The sequence below is a fragment of the Lactuca sativa genome, chromosome 3 (assembly GCF_002870075.4).
Source record: "Lactuca sativa cultivar Salinas chromosome 3, Lsat_Salinas_v11, whole genome shotgun sequence".
NCBI lineage: Eukaryota > Viridiplantae > Streptophyta > Magnoliopsida > Asterales > Asteraceae > Lactuca > Lactuca sativa.
Genome location: NC_056625.2, coordinates 173,837,680 through 173,855,005, shown reverse-complemented (window position 1 = coordinate 173,855,005; position 17,326 = coordinate 173,837,680).

Genomic DNA, 17,326 nt, shown 5'->3' with positions numbered 1-17,326 from the left:
TTATTTTCTTACCCCAATTCTCGCATAGATAACATGCCTGGACTCCATCCCCACGGCAACCAGTACCTTCCGAATGAGGTCATAGCTGGTTGGTTTGGAGAAGAACCAGAGAATGATCATCATATCCCTTTGAATGATCACCATGATGAAAACCTGTCGGACGATGCTAATTCCGAACCAAAGGTTGAGAACCTACCCCAGGCAGCTCCCGTTCCAATTCCTAACCCTCGTCCGGTTTTTCATGGCCCGACCCCTGAGTGAGTGGAATGCTTGGAAATATGGAGCCAAGGACAAGATCAGCCCATGCCATTTAATGACGACCAAAGCTTTTACGACCTGAGCAATGGGGGCTCAGCAGATAGAATCTTGCCAATCTTGGTCCGCAAAGTGGCCCAAAATGAGATTCAAGGCAGGACAGCCCTACATCAGATTACCGAAGTTGTCGCTAATGCGAGAATGCATACCCTCCGCACCATTCGTCTAGAAGATACTTGCTAGATATTAGAGAGAAACCATGAAACCCTACTTCACGCATTGGCTGAATCACGAGCCGAAGTCATAGAGTGCCGAGTACGCTAGAGGGTGTACGAAAGACACCTACTTGATGTAGAACGTCAACTGGCTGAACTGAGAGTTCACCTGAGGGATGACCATCATCAGTAGTAGATTCTTTACCTTACTTTCCTTGTTAGAAAGTAATTGTTTTCTGTCTTTGCTCGATGTGGCATTTGCTATGAAATATTCTCTTACCGTAAGTACTATGGTTAGGTATTTATGCTGTCAAGAACTATCTTCTCTGGATATGATGTAAGACCTTTACAAGGTCATTTTCCCGAATCTTTACGTTGTGAATATCAAATATATTGATAGCCGGCTAACTTCTGTGTCATTCTTTATTCAAGTACTCTTAACATACTTTTATTGGAGTCTATCTGAAACCTGCTTTAGTCAAGTCACTGGACTATAGTAATTTAGCTCCGGAGACATTTCCAAGTCTCTTTCAGTGGTTAGATCTTGTTATTCACCAACCCACGATACCTCGGCTTGAACGACAAACGACTTAAGACCATTCTACGAACTTACTTCTACCCATTACTAGGACTGCGTCATAGGCATGTAGGTGAACCTTCGCGAACATACTTCCATTCCATGCTAGGACTGCATCATAGGGATGTAGGTCAAACTTTCGAGAACATACTCTTACTCTTTTCTTGAACAATCTAAGTACATCTAGAGTCAACCAGAAGCGCTCACAAAAACCTTATCTTTCGTGTTACAGAATCATGTCGTCATTAGGAAACAATCAGCCGAGCAACGAAACCCCTATCCTCCATATCGACACCGCTACATTACAAGCTGCAGTAGCAGCTGCTGTGACAACTTTCCTTACACACATCAACTCAGGCAACACAAACAAGACTGAAAAAGGAGCCGAGAGTTCTGAGGGTAGTACCAAACCGGGAAACCAACAAATGGCAACAGCCATGGACTTTCAAAGTAGTAAGACCGAAAGGAAGAAACGGAAGCATCAAGCTCAGAGGGAACGCAAGAAATCCCAAAAACTTTCCAGACAAGAGCAACAAGTGGAAACCCCTACCATTCCTGTACCTACATGACCCATCACTCAAGTCCCTTTCATCGGGACTAACCCTACACACGAGAGTAGTTATAACGCCGAACGCTTTAGGAAGCAATTTTCAAAGTGGAGTAACGAGGAAGGCAGTCGTGTCCACATAACACTGGCTAAACACCGCAATCCCGTCACCAAAACTAGTACTAGCCAGTCATGCCACCAATGCGGGGAGATAGGGCACTTCAAGAAGGATTGCCCTATATCAAAGAACTCTGGCGCAGATGGGAGGATTCTCAGGATCACAGCTGCAGGAGAGCCTACTCCGGAACCATCGTTAATGTAACTTAGGCGTGTTGTTGTAACAGACTTATAAACTATCCAGAACTAGTGCAACTAGAGTCTTACCTTTTGCGAGATCTTGTCTGTATAGGGATTTTCGTGCTGCGTATGCTTGTCTTTTGTAGTATATCTTATTCGCAGCAATAGTCTTGTGGTAAATCTAAAGTACTGTAACTCTTTTCATGGTTGCACGGTTGTGTTTTCTCTGTAAACGTCTTATGTTCAAATCTAATGTCTTTAAGTTTCAGTATGATTTCGACATTATCATACGACTCGATTCAATTAGATCTTCACAAAAACAGCTTCATACGTACATCGCTTTCTTCTAGATCGCTTTTCCAGCGAAGCCGTCATATCAGAACACCGAAGTACTCATGCCAGGAGTACCTCTTAGTTATTTTCTTTCTGAAGAAATCCCCGAAGTACCACTCGTGCAGTACATCAAGTTTAATCCAAGGATTCATGCGATTGATCTATCACTGAGGAATGTATACATAAGAGTGATATATAATCAAGGTTCTACAAATTTAGAATTGATGATTCCGCTTTAACTTCTTTTTCCTCGAAAGGAAGCGAGCTTAAAGAAGAATCAGTTATTCGACTACCTTTTCAATCTTAATTATATACGACTCATATACACGAGATTGTGATTGTGAAACCATGTATGAATTCTAATATGAACTTCAGGACGGAGAGCTGCTCAAGACTACGAGTAATCACATCGTCATGTGAACAAACATAGAACCCAGTATGACTCCAGTAAACAGATCGCCCTACAGTCTAAACACTCTGGAGATACAATAACAGTACAGACAACTTAGCGAACTACACAAAAATAGAATTAGAAGACTAGGCTTCTCACCCTGGAGAACCCCGGTCTTATTCTTCCAGAGATCGACGGATTGCATCCTATGTGCCTCAGATATCGAGGACTCCGTTAATATTTTCCAGTAGAAATCATTATGTCTGCCTCGCATAGATGAGATGGTTGAGCAAACACATGGAAAGAATTACTTTCAAAAATGGATCTGAGATCCGAATATCATCAGTTCGAGTGTTAGGGAAGGGTGTCCGGAAGACTATCCTCCGAACTCGATGCGGACACTTCGAGTCCGTAGTGATACCCTTCGGATAAGACCAACGCGCACATAGCTTTCATGAGCTAAATGAGTAGGGTACGTCTTTCTTACTTGGATCAGTTCATCATTTCTCCATGTAATGACTTACTTATCTACCCTCATAGTAAGAAGAAACCCATGGAAACATTTCCTTCAGAGGAACTTTTCGCGAAGTTCCCTAGGCACGAGTTTTGAAATTGAGGAGTCAAATTTCTACGACACACTGTAGTGATGTGGGAAATTTTGAGTACTCTTACAATTTGTCAAAACCGTTGAGAATTTGTCGAAACCGGAGACACCGACAGAAATTCGCCAAATTCTAGGTCTTACCGACCTAATGTCATAGTTCATCCAGAACTCCTCGTAAATTACAGAAACCCGTACGACTTTGACCCAGCAAAGGGTGGCCTTTGACTGGGAAGTTAGGCAAGAAAAGGAACCTTTGGAATTCCAAGTGAGTGACCAAGTGCTTTAAGAGAACTCACTCTGGGAATGGCTTAATACGCTTCGTATCGCGTGGAAAGCTAAATCCAATATAGTTCGGACCTCCGAAATTCTTATCAGAATCGGTCATGTCCCTCGTACAAACTAGACCTACTCCTCAAACTCAATAACATACATTATACTCTTAGCGTCTCGATCATGAAACCATACCTTTCCGTTAGGATTCTTGTAAGTCCACTCGTCGAGATCCTCGCCTTCGTATTAGAACCGTAGTGACCCTCAACCGAGGGGTCAAGCATACGAAGCAACGTCATCTCCCATTAGTGAAGGTTCGTTGGGATTCCAACCGAGAACCCGATTTCACTTAAGTGCGCTAGAACCAATCGATAAGGAAGTTTCCTCCTCACGACTCAATCATTCGTACCTACTTCCTTGCCTAAATTCTAATTTCGGGACGAAATTCCCTTCAACAGGGATGATGTGACAACCCGAAATTTCCATTCTGTACAAACCATTTGAAGCTAATAGAAGTAGAATAGTTACAGTGAAATTCCAGACTTTGGGTATAAGTTTGACAGTTTTTCAGGATTTACACTTAAGGAGATGTCAGGAGAGTGGATGCACTAGGGTTTTTTGCAACACTGTTATTCCAATACTCTAGCATAGTAGAGTTCATTCCGGGAATAAAAATATTTTCTACCAAAAGTATCTCAGGACTATAAATAGAATTCTGAACCAAATTCATTCATTATTCGCATTTCCAACTAGAGAAAAGCCGTTTTCTGTCTCACGGATCTTCGGGTTTTTATCCCAAATCGTGAGTACACGTCTCTAGTTGTCTTATAATGCTTATTATGTGCTTAATAACTTAGATTACATATCAAATCTATGAGATTCGGGAGTTTACCGCCCAAGAACGTTCTTGGAGAGTAAACTCCAAAATGAGGCTTAAATGCTACCTAGTCTTTTCCCCATGATAAGTAACAAACTTAGGCTTATTTATAAATGTATTTACGACTAGAAAACAATCCAAAACCCCAAGATTTGGGAGTTTACCGCCCAAGAACACTTGGGGAGTAAACTCCATCTTAAGGGCCAAAAGAGTCCCAATGCTCCTCAAAGCCTCGGATCTCAAACTAGAAGCCTACATTACATGTTTAGACCACCAAAAAAATTAAGATTCAAGGGAGAAAGAGAGTTCACGGCCCAAAAGGTTCTAGGGTCGTGAACTCCATAAAATGGTGCCAAAAGGTGCCATAAACTCTTCCAAAGCCTTGTACAATAGCCTAGTTTAGTTCCTAGTTAATTTAGGGACTTGAAAACACTAAAAACCTTCCCCCAAAGGAGATTACGGCCGTAATCTCCAAGGGAATATGGTCCCAGGACCGTAAAATCCTAAAAGGGAGTTATATTATGCCCTAAACTCTTCCATAGACCAAGCCATTAAGTAGAAATGCTTATTAGGACCTTATAGAGCATCAAACATCAAATGGACACATAAGTATGAGTTCACGGCCGTAAACTCATTTGGTAGTGTTGTTAGGGTCGTGAACTCCCTTATGGAGTTTTCCTTGAGCCCTACACACAATAGCTTCCCCTACAAACACTTAGATGCAATCCTAGAGGCTAATAACACTTGATAAAGGTGTTTAGCATGTCCTAGGGTGTCTTGACTTGTTTATTAGTTGTTTATAGACTAATTTGTTACATATATGTGAAATTATATTTTAACTAGGATCATAAGTGTGTTCAAGACTTCACTTGACACTTAGCAGTCCTACCTCTTCAGTTCATCCGTATCACCCACAACAGGTGAGTTCATACCCCTTAATCAATGTTTTAACTATTTTTAAATGTTTTATGGGGGGATACAAGTAGAATATTGCTAGTTATTATATTAATCACATGTGATTAATAAGCAGTATTCAAATGGTTGGCTACTCATTAGCCGTTTTACCAAACAGTTTACTTCAAATGTTTTCATAAACACTTTATGTGTTTAAAACTCCTTTTACACTGTACATTTTACTCTGTATGTTTCATTTCAAACTTATTTACAATTGTGATTCAAACAAATGTTTCCTTATACTAAAGTTGTTTTATCAAACCCATGCCTTCAAAATGTTTTATAAATTGACATCAAGTCGATCTTTTCTTAAGATAATAATTATGTTCAAAAGTTTTACAAAACTTATTTATGTTTTTATATTATAAATTGCATGCCTCTATATGTATAGTTATATAAGAAATGTTTAAAAGACTTAGGAAGGTTATCCACCCTATTTCCTTTTCGCACTTGAGATGTGGTCTGGTGGGATATCGGGTACTTGTCCGAAGGTCGTTTAAATATTAGTTATATAACATGTGTACATATATAGTCATAAAGGTCCTTCCAGTTCATCCAATGCCCTTGGGTAGTAAGGGTATACATCCATGTTCATACTTACCAGTTAGATTACTAGTAAACTACCATTGGGGTGGTTTAGGAAGATACTAGAACACAATATCATACTATGAGTCAGTTCATTCATGAGTCAATACTTACTACTATGAGAACATATACAGCTATACTAGAGAAGAACATATACAACTATACTAGGAGAGAACATATACAACTATACTAGAAAGAGAACATATACAGCTATACTAGGAGATAACATATACAACTATACTAGAAAGAGAACATATACAACTATACTAGAAAGAGAACATATACAAAGATACTAGAACGAGTACATTACTATACTTGCTAGGTAGAGAGCACGTACATTACATCTAGAACAGTTCATTACATTACATATATATGAATACGTTAATTATTGTGATATGTATCGGAGCATGCCTTAAATTTCATGGCCCGAGTTGTAGCCAGAGTCTCTTGAAGGGAGAGCATGAGTTTGCGTATAGATCTATACTGGATTGAATATCCTACAGCTTGCTGCTAGCTACAGCGGGACCTGCAGGTCTGCGGGTGCCAAACGTCATACCTTTTTACGACCATTCTTATGTCATTGTTACCGGTCAATAGTATGGTACAATTGATCACATGATGCCTTAATATAAATCCGGTTTAAGGTAGTTAGTACAGCAGTATTTCCTATAATACAACACTACAGTGCTACATTTATTTTCCCTTACATATATTTAGTGATCTTTTCACTTAAACATTTAATATAAAAACTATATTTAGATAATGATAGTTACACCGGGGAAAATTACACACTTTTACAAGAAACGAACATTTAGAACAATTAAGTCTTGGTAGAAGACTACCTTGAGAACAGTTAGGTCTTGGTAGAAGACACCATTATATAATAGTAGGAATCATAGGGATTTCTAGAGTTTTTCAAACGTTTACAGTTGTTTTACAAACATTTTTATACTTACAGTTCATTTACATTTTCCATACTTATAGTTCATAAACTTACAAATTCTTACATTTACAGTTCATATACATTTTGCAAACTTACAAATTCTTACATACAAATTAGGACACTAAAATACTTATGATCTCACCAGCTTCAAAGCTGATACTCGCTTTCAAAATTACTTGTATCCTCAGGTCATCATAGACAGGTACCGATGCAAGGATTAGGGAAGATGGAGCTCGTTGAAGACTCATCTTTCATTTTGATTTATGCTTTAGTGTTTATCAAAATTCTACAGAACACAATTGTATAATAATTATATTATTAATGCAATGGATGATGTTGTTGCTTGTTTACTACTTTGCATTGTTGTGATACTGTACATGACGTGCTCCGCCCCAGAACGTTTCCGCCGTTCTTGGTTTTGGGGCGTGACAACAAAGATGGTTGTGGCCACATATTCAGCTTCTGCGGTAGACAATGAGACACAATTTTGTTTCCTTGATGACCAGCTTACTAATCTTCCACCAAGAAATTGAGGGCCACCAAAAGTGCTTTTTCTGTCCAATCTACATCCAGCATGATCAGCATCGGTGAAAGCTTGTAGGCTGAAGTCATTCTTTGCTGGATACCAGAGGCCTAGATCCTTGCTTCCTTTTTGGGTATCTGAGAATCTGCTTAACTGCGGTCATGTGAGATACTTTCATATCGGCTTGGTATCTTACGCATATACTTGTTGCGAAGACAATGTTTGTTCGTCTTGCGGTGAAGTACATCAAAGAGCCAATTATTCCTCTATAAGTGGTGTTGTCTACTGATTCATGAGAAGGATCAGCAGAGATATTATATCTGAAGGCCATAGGGACCGTGGCAGAGGAACAGTTTTCCATTAAGTATTTCTTCAATAGTCCAGAGGTGTATTTCTCTTGATGGATGAATATCCCTTGAGGGATTTGTTTCACTTGAAGTCCGATAAAGAAATTAATCTCTCTATTCATGCTCATTTGAAACTTGTTGGTCATCAGCTTTGCAAATTCATCCACCATCCCCTGATCAGTTGATCCGTAGATGATATCATCCACATATATTTGTGCAAGCATAAGGTGATTACCATTTGCCTTTCTGAAAAAAGTTGGATCAATCACTCCTATTTTGTACCCGGACAAGACAAGAAATTCGGAGAGAGTTTCGTACCACGCTCTTGGTGCTTGCTTTAGACCATAAAATGCTTTCTCAAGTTTGTAACAGTGATCTGGGAATTCAAGACATTCGAAGCCCGGAGGTTGCTGAAGATAAACCTCCTCTTTCAATTCACCATTCAGGAAGGCCCTCTTTACATCCATTTGATGTGCATTGATATCTTCTGAGCAGCATATGCTAAGAAGATGCGTATGTCGTCCATCTTGGATATTGGGTGTATGTTTCATCATAATCAACTCCTTCAAGTTGACTATACCCCTTAGCGACTAGTCTCGCTTTGTTCGGACGATAGCACCGGATTCATCCAATTTATTCTTGTACACCCATATGGTACCAACAACAGTGTTACCTTTTGGCTTCGGAACGAGTTGCCACACTTTGTTTCTTTTAAACTTTTCCAGTTCCTATTGCATCGCAAGTATCCAGTCGGGTTCCATTAATGCTTCTTTGATGGTTATGGGCTACCGAAGACATGAATGTTGCATAGCGATAATGATCAGATAAGTCTCCTAAGGATCGAGTTTGAATACCTGCGGACGGGTTGCCGACGATTTGACCCGGTGGGTGGTCCTTCGTCCATACATGTAGACGAGGTTGATGATGATCAGTAGCCACGGTGGATGGAATGTCTTCAATATCTGAAGACTCTATGGCAGAAGAAGGCAGTTCCCCCTAGACTTGTGAGCAGCCCGCTGAATTGTCTTGGACTGGGAAAGTGGGATTAGAATTATCTTGAGCAAGCAAGAGAGGTTCCCCCTAGATTGCGGATGGGAGTTCACCTTGAACCTGAGTAGGTTGCCCTGGATTTTTGAGAGAGTGATAACTCTTGGATCGGTTTCTGTGTTAATGTTTTCTAATCTTCATCGTCTGAGTCTAAGGAGACATTTGATGGAAAAGTAATTATGCAGATACGGAACGAAGCTGCGTCATCAGGTACTGGAGCCTCGATGGTTGTCACTTGATCCGGAGTGGAGCCTTCCACCTCAACTGGCGAGGTGGAAGTATTGAGTTACACATCATCATATAGAGTAAGACCAGAAACTTCGGCATGCTGCTGTTGAGCTTCAGGAGACACAAGAACTTCGGAGAGTTGAGTAGTCTCTATAGGGTCAAAAAGATCATCATAGTTTATTTCAACTATGTTAAGGGGACCCGAGGAGGCTAGGATATCACCTTCCAGGATTGCTTTCGTTTCATTTGAAGGAGCAGTGATGCGGACGTAATAGTTATCGAATTTGACGTCGAAGTAGAGAGGAAGATATGCGAAGTTAAGCATAGATCTGGCTGCTTCTATCAGAGTTTGGTTTTTTCGTTCTACTACTCCATCCTACTACGGAGTGTAAGGAGCTGAGAAATGGTGACTGATGCCTTTTGAAACCAAGAAATTATTCAAAAGATGATTAGTGAACTCGGTTGCATTATCACTTCGTATGTGGCGCACTGGTAACTTGATTTGAAGTTCGATTTCTTTGATAAAATTGATCAGCACCTGCAGAGTTTCTGATTTTAGTCTTAGGAAGAAGAACCAAGTGAAACGAGTGAAGTCATCAACAATAACCAATATATATTTTTTGTGGTGGAGACTGGCTACGGTAGATGGACTGCAGAGATCAATTTGTAAGAGTTCTAGTGGTTCAGAAATTGTGGAATCAATCCCCAAATGATGGTTTGCTTTTAATTGTTTGCCACATTCACAGGCTGAGCAGAGGGTGTCGTTGAATTTGAGCATTGTAAGACCTCGGACGAGTTCTCCGGTGACCAGATTGTTGATATACCTGTAGATAAGGTGAGATAGCTTACGGTGCCATAGCCAATTGACTTCGGATGCTGCTTTGGACAAAAAGCATAGTTGTGGTTTCCCAATGATCAGAGAAACATCCAAATGATACATGGTCCCTTCGGACTTGGATTTGATCAAACATATGCTTTTATTGCTTGTCATTATGTAGCAGTATTCATTATCAAATTCAACTGTGTGGCCTGCCTTACATAGTTGGCCTATACTTATGAGATTGTGTTTAAGACCTTCAACATATGCTACCTTTTGAATAGAGAAGTTCCCTATAGTAAGCACACCATAAACTTAGATTATTCCATTAGCATTGTTGTCGAATGTGACGTTTCCACCATTGCAAATAGACCTGAAATCCCGAAGGTATTCTAACCTTTCGTTCATGTGCAAGGAGCAGGCACTATCAATTAACCACTCCTCTTCTTGATCCCCCTTGCACATTGCTTGAAAATTACACGATTAGTTTGGGCACCCAAACAAGTTGGAGCCCTATGCATCTGATGGGCTTTTGAAAGATGCATGAACCAAGGTTGTAGGGACAGGTTTTACGTCAATCTTGAGACCTAGTCCTGGATGTTTGAGAACTTTTGATGTGTTGTGAGGTTTAGAAAAATTACGAGGTTTCTAAAAAGGGCGAGATTTGAATTGAGATGATCCCTTATGACAATGAAAATTACATGAAAGATTTTTGTCATTTACCCTGACATTCTGCTTGGTCAGCGGTCTGAAGGGTGTGGGAACATAATTGTGAGCAGTCCGAGAAAGGTGAGATCTGACAGTGGTGCTCTTGGAGTTTGTAAAAGTATGACTTGAGTGTGTGTGAGCACGTATAGACTTCCTAGGGTGTGATTTCTTAAAAATCTGAGGTGACTTTAAATGTGTTGGAGTTGGTAAAATCTCCTTCCATTTTGGATCATCTGAGGAATAGATCTGCAAATCATTGCTTCGAAAAGAATTTACTTTCTTTTGGATTGTGTCAGAGGGGTTTGATAAGCTTTAAGAAACTGCACATCCCTTTATGTTTGTTTTCTTGACTGAAGAGTTTTTGGAAAAGTAATTTGAAAAAACAAGTTTTTCTGGACTCTTGGGTTTTGAAATTTTGGTTTGTCTTTTGTTTTTTGAAAAGATTTCTTGCTTTATACCACGAGATAGATGTTCCTCTTTGAAGGCCATTTTTGCCTGAGTTTTTGGAGAACCGCAATCATTGAGATTCAATTGCGGTTTCTTAGATCCATTAGATTTCTTTTGAATACGAGGACTTGATTCATCTGAACTTGTGACAACCCAAAGTTCATTCCGTTACATTACCCCGTTTCCGTTGACGGAATATTCCAATGTATAAAAGTTCTGTTAATAAGAGGTCGTCAAATAAATAAATGTTTTATTTATTTATATTCTATGTCGTTATTCATCGTAATAAAATAAAGTAAAAGCATGTAGATTATATTTCCATATTATTTTGGAAAAAGTTAAATTTTATTACGACCATTAAATCGGGTGCGACCAAAAGCCCCATTTGATGGCAGTATCGGGTAGATTTCCACTGAGCTTCAACTCCAACCCCTATATAAGGGAGACTAAACTCCATTTCAACCTTTTTACTCTCTCTCTACAACTTTTTCCCGAGCCAAAAATCGTCCGTTTCGAGCCCCAAACGAGTAGGTAAACTATCCTAACTTGTTGTATAGCTTATCTAGCATGCAAATTCGTGTTTAAATCATAAAATAGGGACAAAATGATGTGTTTACGGCCCAAGAACACTCTTAGACCGTAAACACCATTTAATGGGGGGTTTTTAAGCCCCAAAACCCCTCCAAATTGCCCCTAAGGCTTGGATATGACTTTTAGGCTTACATATTCGGACTTAGAACACCTTGAAACAAGTTTTTGAAGACTAAACATGAGTTTACTACCCAAGAACATGCTTGGGCCGTAAACTCCTCTTCATGGGGAGTAAACTCATATTTGTGTGTTAAAAATGCCCTTAAACACACCAAAGGCCTTAGAATAAATTCAAGAATCAACCACCAACAAGTTAGGGACCTTAAACTCAATTAAAACAACTCCATAAGGAGTTCACGGCCGTAAACCCCTCATGAAAGGGTAACTGGGCCGTAAACTCCTATAAAGGGGTGAAATGGTGCCCTAAACTCCCCATTTGACTTGGAAAAATACATTGGATTTATTCTCTATCACTTAAGCCCTTAAAACACCCAAGGAATGTGTCAATGGGAGCTTATGGCCGTAAACTCCCTTGGTTAGGGTCGTAAACTCCCATTTGGTCCATTTAAGTGTCTTAAATCCATTCGTACCTTTTATATTTGGACCTAGCAAAATTCCACAATTGATATAAGGCCTTTAAGCATCCTAGAACACCCTCACCATGAGTTTACGGCCGTAAACTCATGCGGAGTTGTCCCAGGGCCGTAAACTAAGTGTATAGAGTTTACTCTTGAAGAGTAAACTCCATTCCTAAGTCATTCACACCCTTTGATGTTACCCGGGACACCCCAAACACTTAACCAAAGTGTTTTCCGCTCCTTAGAGTGCGTATACTTGTTAAATTAGTATTAAATTTACTAATTGTATGTGAACATATGTTATCATATGTTAAATAGGTCACTAAGTGTGTCCAAGTCTTTACTTGACACCGAGCACCCAACCGGCACCTTCGTTGGATCCACTTACAACAGGTGAGTTCATACCCCTGAATGAACCTTTTAAATGTTTTTACATGTTTTATAGGGGGGAATACAAGTTAAACAAGCCAGTTATCATATCAATCACAAGTGATTGATAACCCGCATGCACAAGGATTTACCACACTGTAACAGTTTACCAAGTAGGATACTATAAATGGTTTTCCAAAAGGTTTTCACTTGTTCAAAACTCTTACTTATACTATTTTATCAAAGTTCATTTTAAACTGGTTTATGAAAAGTTTCCAAAGAATTTCTAATGGTTCTCAAACTTATTTTACCAAAGAACAACAAGCTGTCATTTTCTTAAGTATAAAGGTTTTTCCAAGGTTTTCATCAAAGTTCTCTTTCATGCCGTATACTCTTACTTGTTAGACACCGCTGCTTCGCTTTTACTTAGTTTAAACTCCTACTTGATAACGTTTCCACTTCGTGAATACACTTATATTTGGTAACACTTATACTTTACGATTCGGTTATTCACACTGTTCGTTTACACTTCACGATTCAGTTATTCCATACTGTTCGGTTATACCTCACGATACGCTTATACTTTACGATTCGGTTATTCGCACTGTTTAATTATACTTCATGATTCGGTTACTCCACACTGTTCGGTTATACCTCACGATTCACTTATACATCACGATTCGGTTATACTTCACGATACGTTTCCGCTTGTTAAACACTCAGACGTAGTTAGATGTATGTCTGTGCTTGTATAGATGCATATAAATAATGATTGAAGGACTTAGGAAGGATTGTCCGCCCTATTTCCTTTTCTTCGTTGAGATGTGGTCTGGTGGGATCGGATGGCCGTCCGAAGGTCGTTTGATTCATTAGTTATATATTAAGTATGCAAGCATAGACATATATGTTTACATTAGTCAGTCCAGTTATGAGTCTCTACCTCTAGTTCAACACTTATATTGGAAACCCACTACCCACTATTTGGGATGCCTCTTCGGGACACGGCCTTCTCCGTCGTCTAGTTGGTAACCAGAGTCTCCTGTAGGGAGAGCGTACATTGTGTGTATAGATCTATACGAGATTGACACCCCCGCACCCTAACTGCTAGCTACAGTCCACGGCCTACCAAGCCAAGGGGTGACAAATGTCATATTTTATATTGACGCTTGTAAGGCGTCAGGTACTCTAGTGTCGGTTAGTATGGTTACGAGTATCCCAGGTTACCTTATAATTCATGGCCTTAAGGTAACGGTATTTCACACTATATTTTACACTGTACTCTACACTGTATGCTGAAAACCCACTCTCAGAGTCACATTGTTTTTAGACCTTGCTAGCTGTATCTTTCATTTTATACTGTCTGGGGTCTGTATTCCTTGTTTTAGACCTTGCTAGCTGTATTTTTCATTTGATACTGTCTGGGGTCTGTATTCTTTGTTTTAGACCTTACTAGTTGTATCTTTCATTTGATACTGTCTGAGGTCTGTATCCTCTTTTTTAGACCTTGCTAGCCGTACCTTTCATTTGGTACCGTCTGGGGTCTGTGTCTCTCTTTTTTAGACTGAGCCAGGCGTGTTGTTTGTTCGATACTCATCTGGAGTCTATGATTCCTTTGCCTTAGTCAGTAGTCTTCACTACTGAGGCATATGTTATTTCCCTGATTTCTCTTGCTTTCTTTAATAATCAAATTCTGTATTTTGATAATGATAGCGATTAAGGGAAAACTATTTTTTACCACATAACTCCGTCCAGTCTTGGTAGAAGACTGCTTTTATTAAAGAAAATATAGGATTTTCTGGAAAAGACACTAATGTAATGGATACTCTAAAACTACCACTTTTATTAAAATTATTTGGATAAAATGACACTAAATACTTATGAACTCGCCAGCATTTGTAAAAATGTTGATACTCGCTTTTCAAATAACTTGTATTCTCAGGTCAGCATTAGACAGGTACACTCCCGGAGCTATTGATGAAGATAGCTTAGTACCAAACTGCACTTATATTATTACCTGTATTACTTTGTTGTATTGTAATGTAAACAATGTAAAACTATTACTATTAACGCAATGGTTGTTGTACTTTGATTACTATAATGCATGTGTTGTGATACTTGACATGACGTCATCCACCCCAGAACGTTTCCGCCGTTCCGGTTTTGGGGTGTGACAGAACTAGAAAGTTCAGGATTCTGGGAACATTGACCAAACTCGAAATTCTCTATAGGCAACTCATGATGAACTAGCTGAATGATTACTGAACTCTTAACTATGGGCTGTGGTAAGGAAGATTGGACTACCGTAACATAAGTCTGAGTTGTTTTCTTTGTGGGACATGTGATCAGAGACAATTGGTCTAACTGTGGTTTAGAATTGCAGTGAGTGGTACTGCGTTCTGAAGGCAGTGATGGGAAGTTTGTGTGAACTTCACAATTATTACTTAGATTATGAAGTCGACCAAAATGAGTTTTGATGTCCTCGGGAAAGGTTTTGTCATTGACTGGGAAATGGAACTCTCGGTCCGGAGGGACATAAAGTCAGTCTTTGTTAAACCGGGGTGAGGAATCCTTTGCGGTAGGATACCCATTAGACCAGCCCCAATTATAGGTGTTATCTATGGTTCCATTGTTCACAAGAATTTCAATAGCTTCACTTTCGTTGAACAGTTTTTCTATTAAAAGATTTAAACGTACAATTTCAATAGCTTCATTTTCACATAACATTCTTGCATCCTTTTCTAATTTTAAGTCCTTTTCTAGCATGGAAACTTTGAGTCTTTTTTCTTCTAATCGTCCTCTAAATGAAACATTTCCTGGGACGCAATGTTCTTCTCATCTAAGGCTTTGTTATAGTCTGAAAGGATGGCAACACATGTGTCATTAAGGTTGTCAATAAATGGTTGACAATCATGCATGCTATAATTAAGGGTTTGGATCATAAGTTTTACCTGTTCAACGAAGCTTAGAGTTCCATCCTTTGCCATGTAATAATAGTTCTTTTCCAGTTTGGTTGACCCATCCTCTTCTGCAGTAGCCATCATGCAGATTTTGCCTTTACCCTTGATGTTGTTGATATCTTCATCCTCATCTCCGGATGAACACACCTGATGGTCGCTTCTAACTTGGGTTATGTATGCCCTTGCTTTCTCTTTTTCTTTCATTGCTCGAGCCATTCTGAGAAAGAATGCTCTGTCTTTCACTATATTTTCTTTGCAATCTTTAGCAAAGTGATTTTCCTTGTTACACTTGTGACAAATTACAACATCAAATTTTTCTTCTGCTGAGGTACTGGAGCCAGTTGTCTTGACAGGCTGCAGTGCCTCTTTGGATTTAGTGTTTTGAGATTGCGGTGCTGGGTGAGGATATTTATGATATCATGAGTGAGTGTTCTGAGCATTGAAGTTGCGGTTGAAGGGAGGTTTTGTAAACTAATGATTTTTGCGGAACGATGAAGGTGGTAGTCTGTTGAATTGCTGACTAACTAGAGCAATAGCGTTTTGAAATTCTTCTTCATCATCGTATTTTGAGTCTACTTCGTATGACTGCGGAGGGTTGTCATATGAGGGTGAGTAAGATTGAGTGGGACGTGCTTGTGCTACGAGAGCAAGTGGTCCACCGAATTCAGCACAGTCTTTGAGTACAGTTTTTTCTTGTGCTTGTAGTTCACCATACAGTTTTTAAAGAGATAAAGAATGAATTTTCCTATCTCCTTGGACTATCATCTTAGCCGTAGTCCAATGTCTACCTAAACCGTTGAAAAACTAAAGATTGGTCTCATGGTTACTTCGGATGGTGTCAGTATTAGATAACTTTGTGACAATTAAGTTGAACCTCTTGAAGGAATCTTCCAGACTTTCACCAGCATGAGCTTTGAATTTGTTGAATTCGTTGAGTGCGGTTGTAAGCTTCTTATCTTGAGCTTGTTCTGTTCCTTCATATAAGTTCTTGAGAACATCACAGATTTCTTTGGCTGACTTGAAATTTATGATGATGTCGAAGTTGTCAGGAGCAACTCCACAATATATCTCATAAAAAGCAACATCATCATTTTCCATCTTATAAAGATCATCTTTGGTGGGACGATTCATGGTTGATTGACCTCCTCCCATTCTAGCTTGAGTGCCATCATTCTGAACTGGAGTAAGAATAGGGACATGAGGTCCTTCTTCTACAGATATCCATACATCTCTTCCTATTCTTTGTAGATACCTCTCCATTCTTTGAGACCAGTGATGATATTCGTTTTCCACTAGTATTGGAGCTCTATTCGAACCTCCAACACTGTTGGAAACATTTAGAGATAATGCTTGTGCCATATTTCCTTGTTTTTGAAAATTTTGATTTTTGTTTTTTATTTAATAAATGAGCTCTAGTGGTATAGAAGGCCTTTTAAAATCAGAGTTCTCATTTAAAACACAACCACTTCTGCTCTGATACCAACTGTTGAGAGAAAAACTTGAGTAACACGCCTGAACAAACGTTAGAACAAGTAATAATACGAAATGAAGTTTAACTCAGTGGATCATAAAGCTAAACAATAATAATAATTTAGAGTTAGATAGTTAGATAATTAGGTGCAGAAATATAAGGAAATGTAAATGAAAACAAGTATGATATCGGGAAGATGTTATAAGATGATTCTGAACAAGGATTGCAGATAATCAAAGCTAGTAAATGAGATCAAGCATAGTGATTAAGTCAATTTGACTTGCTCCGAAGAGATAACGATCTTAATATTAGAATCTGAAGATCTTTTAAGATGACAGAATGAGAGAGAATCTGATATTTCAAGATAGAGATAGACTGATCAATTGAGAGGTGTG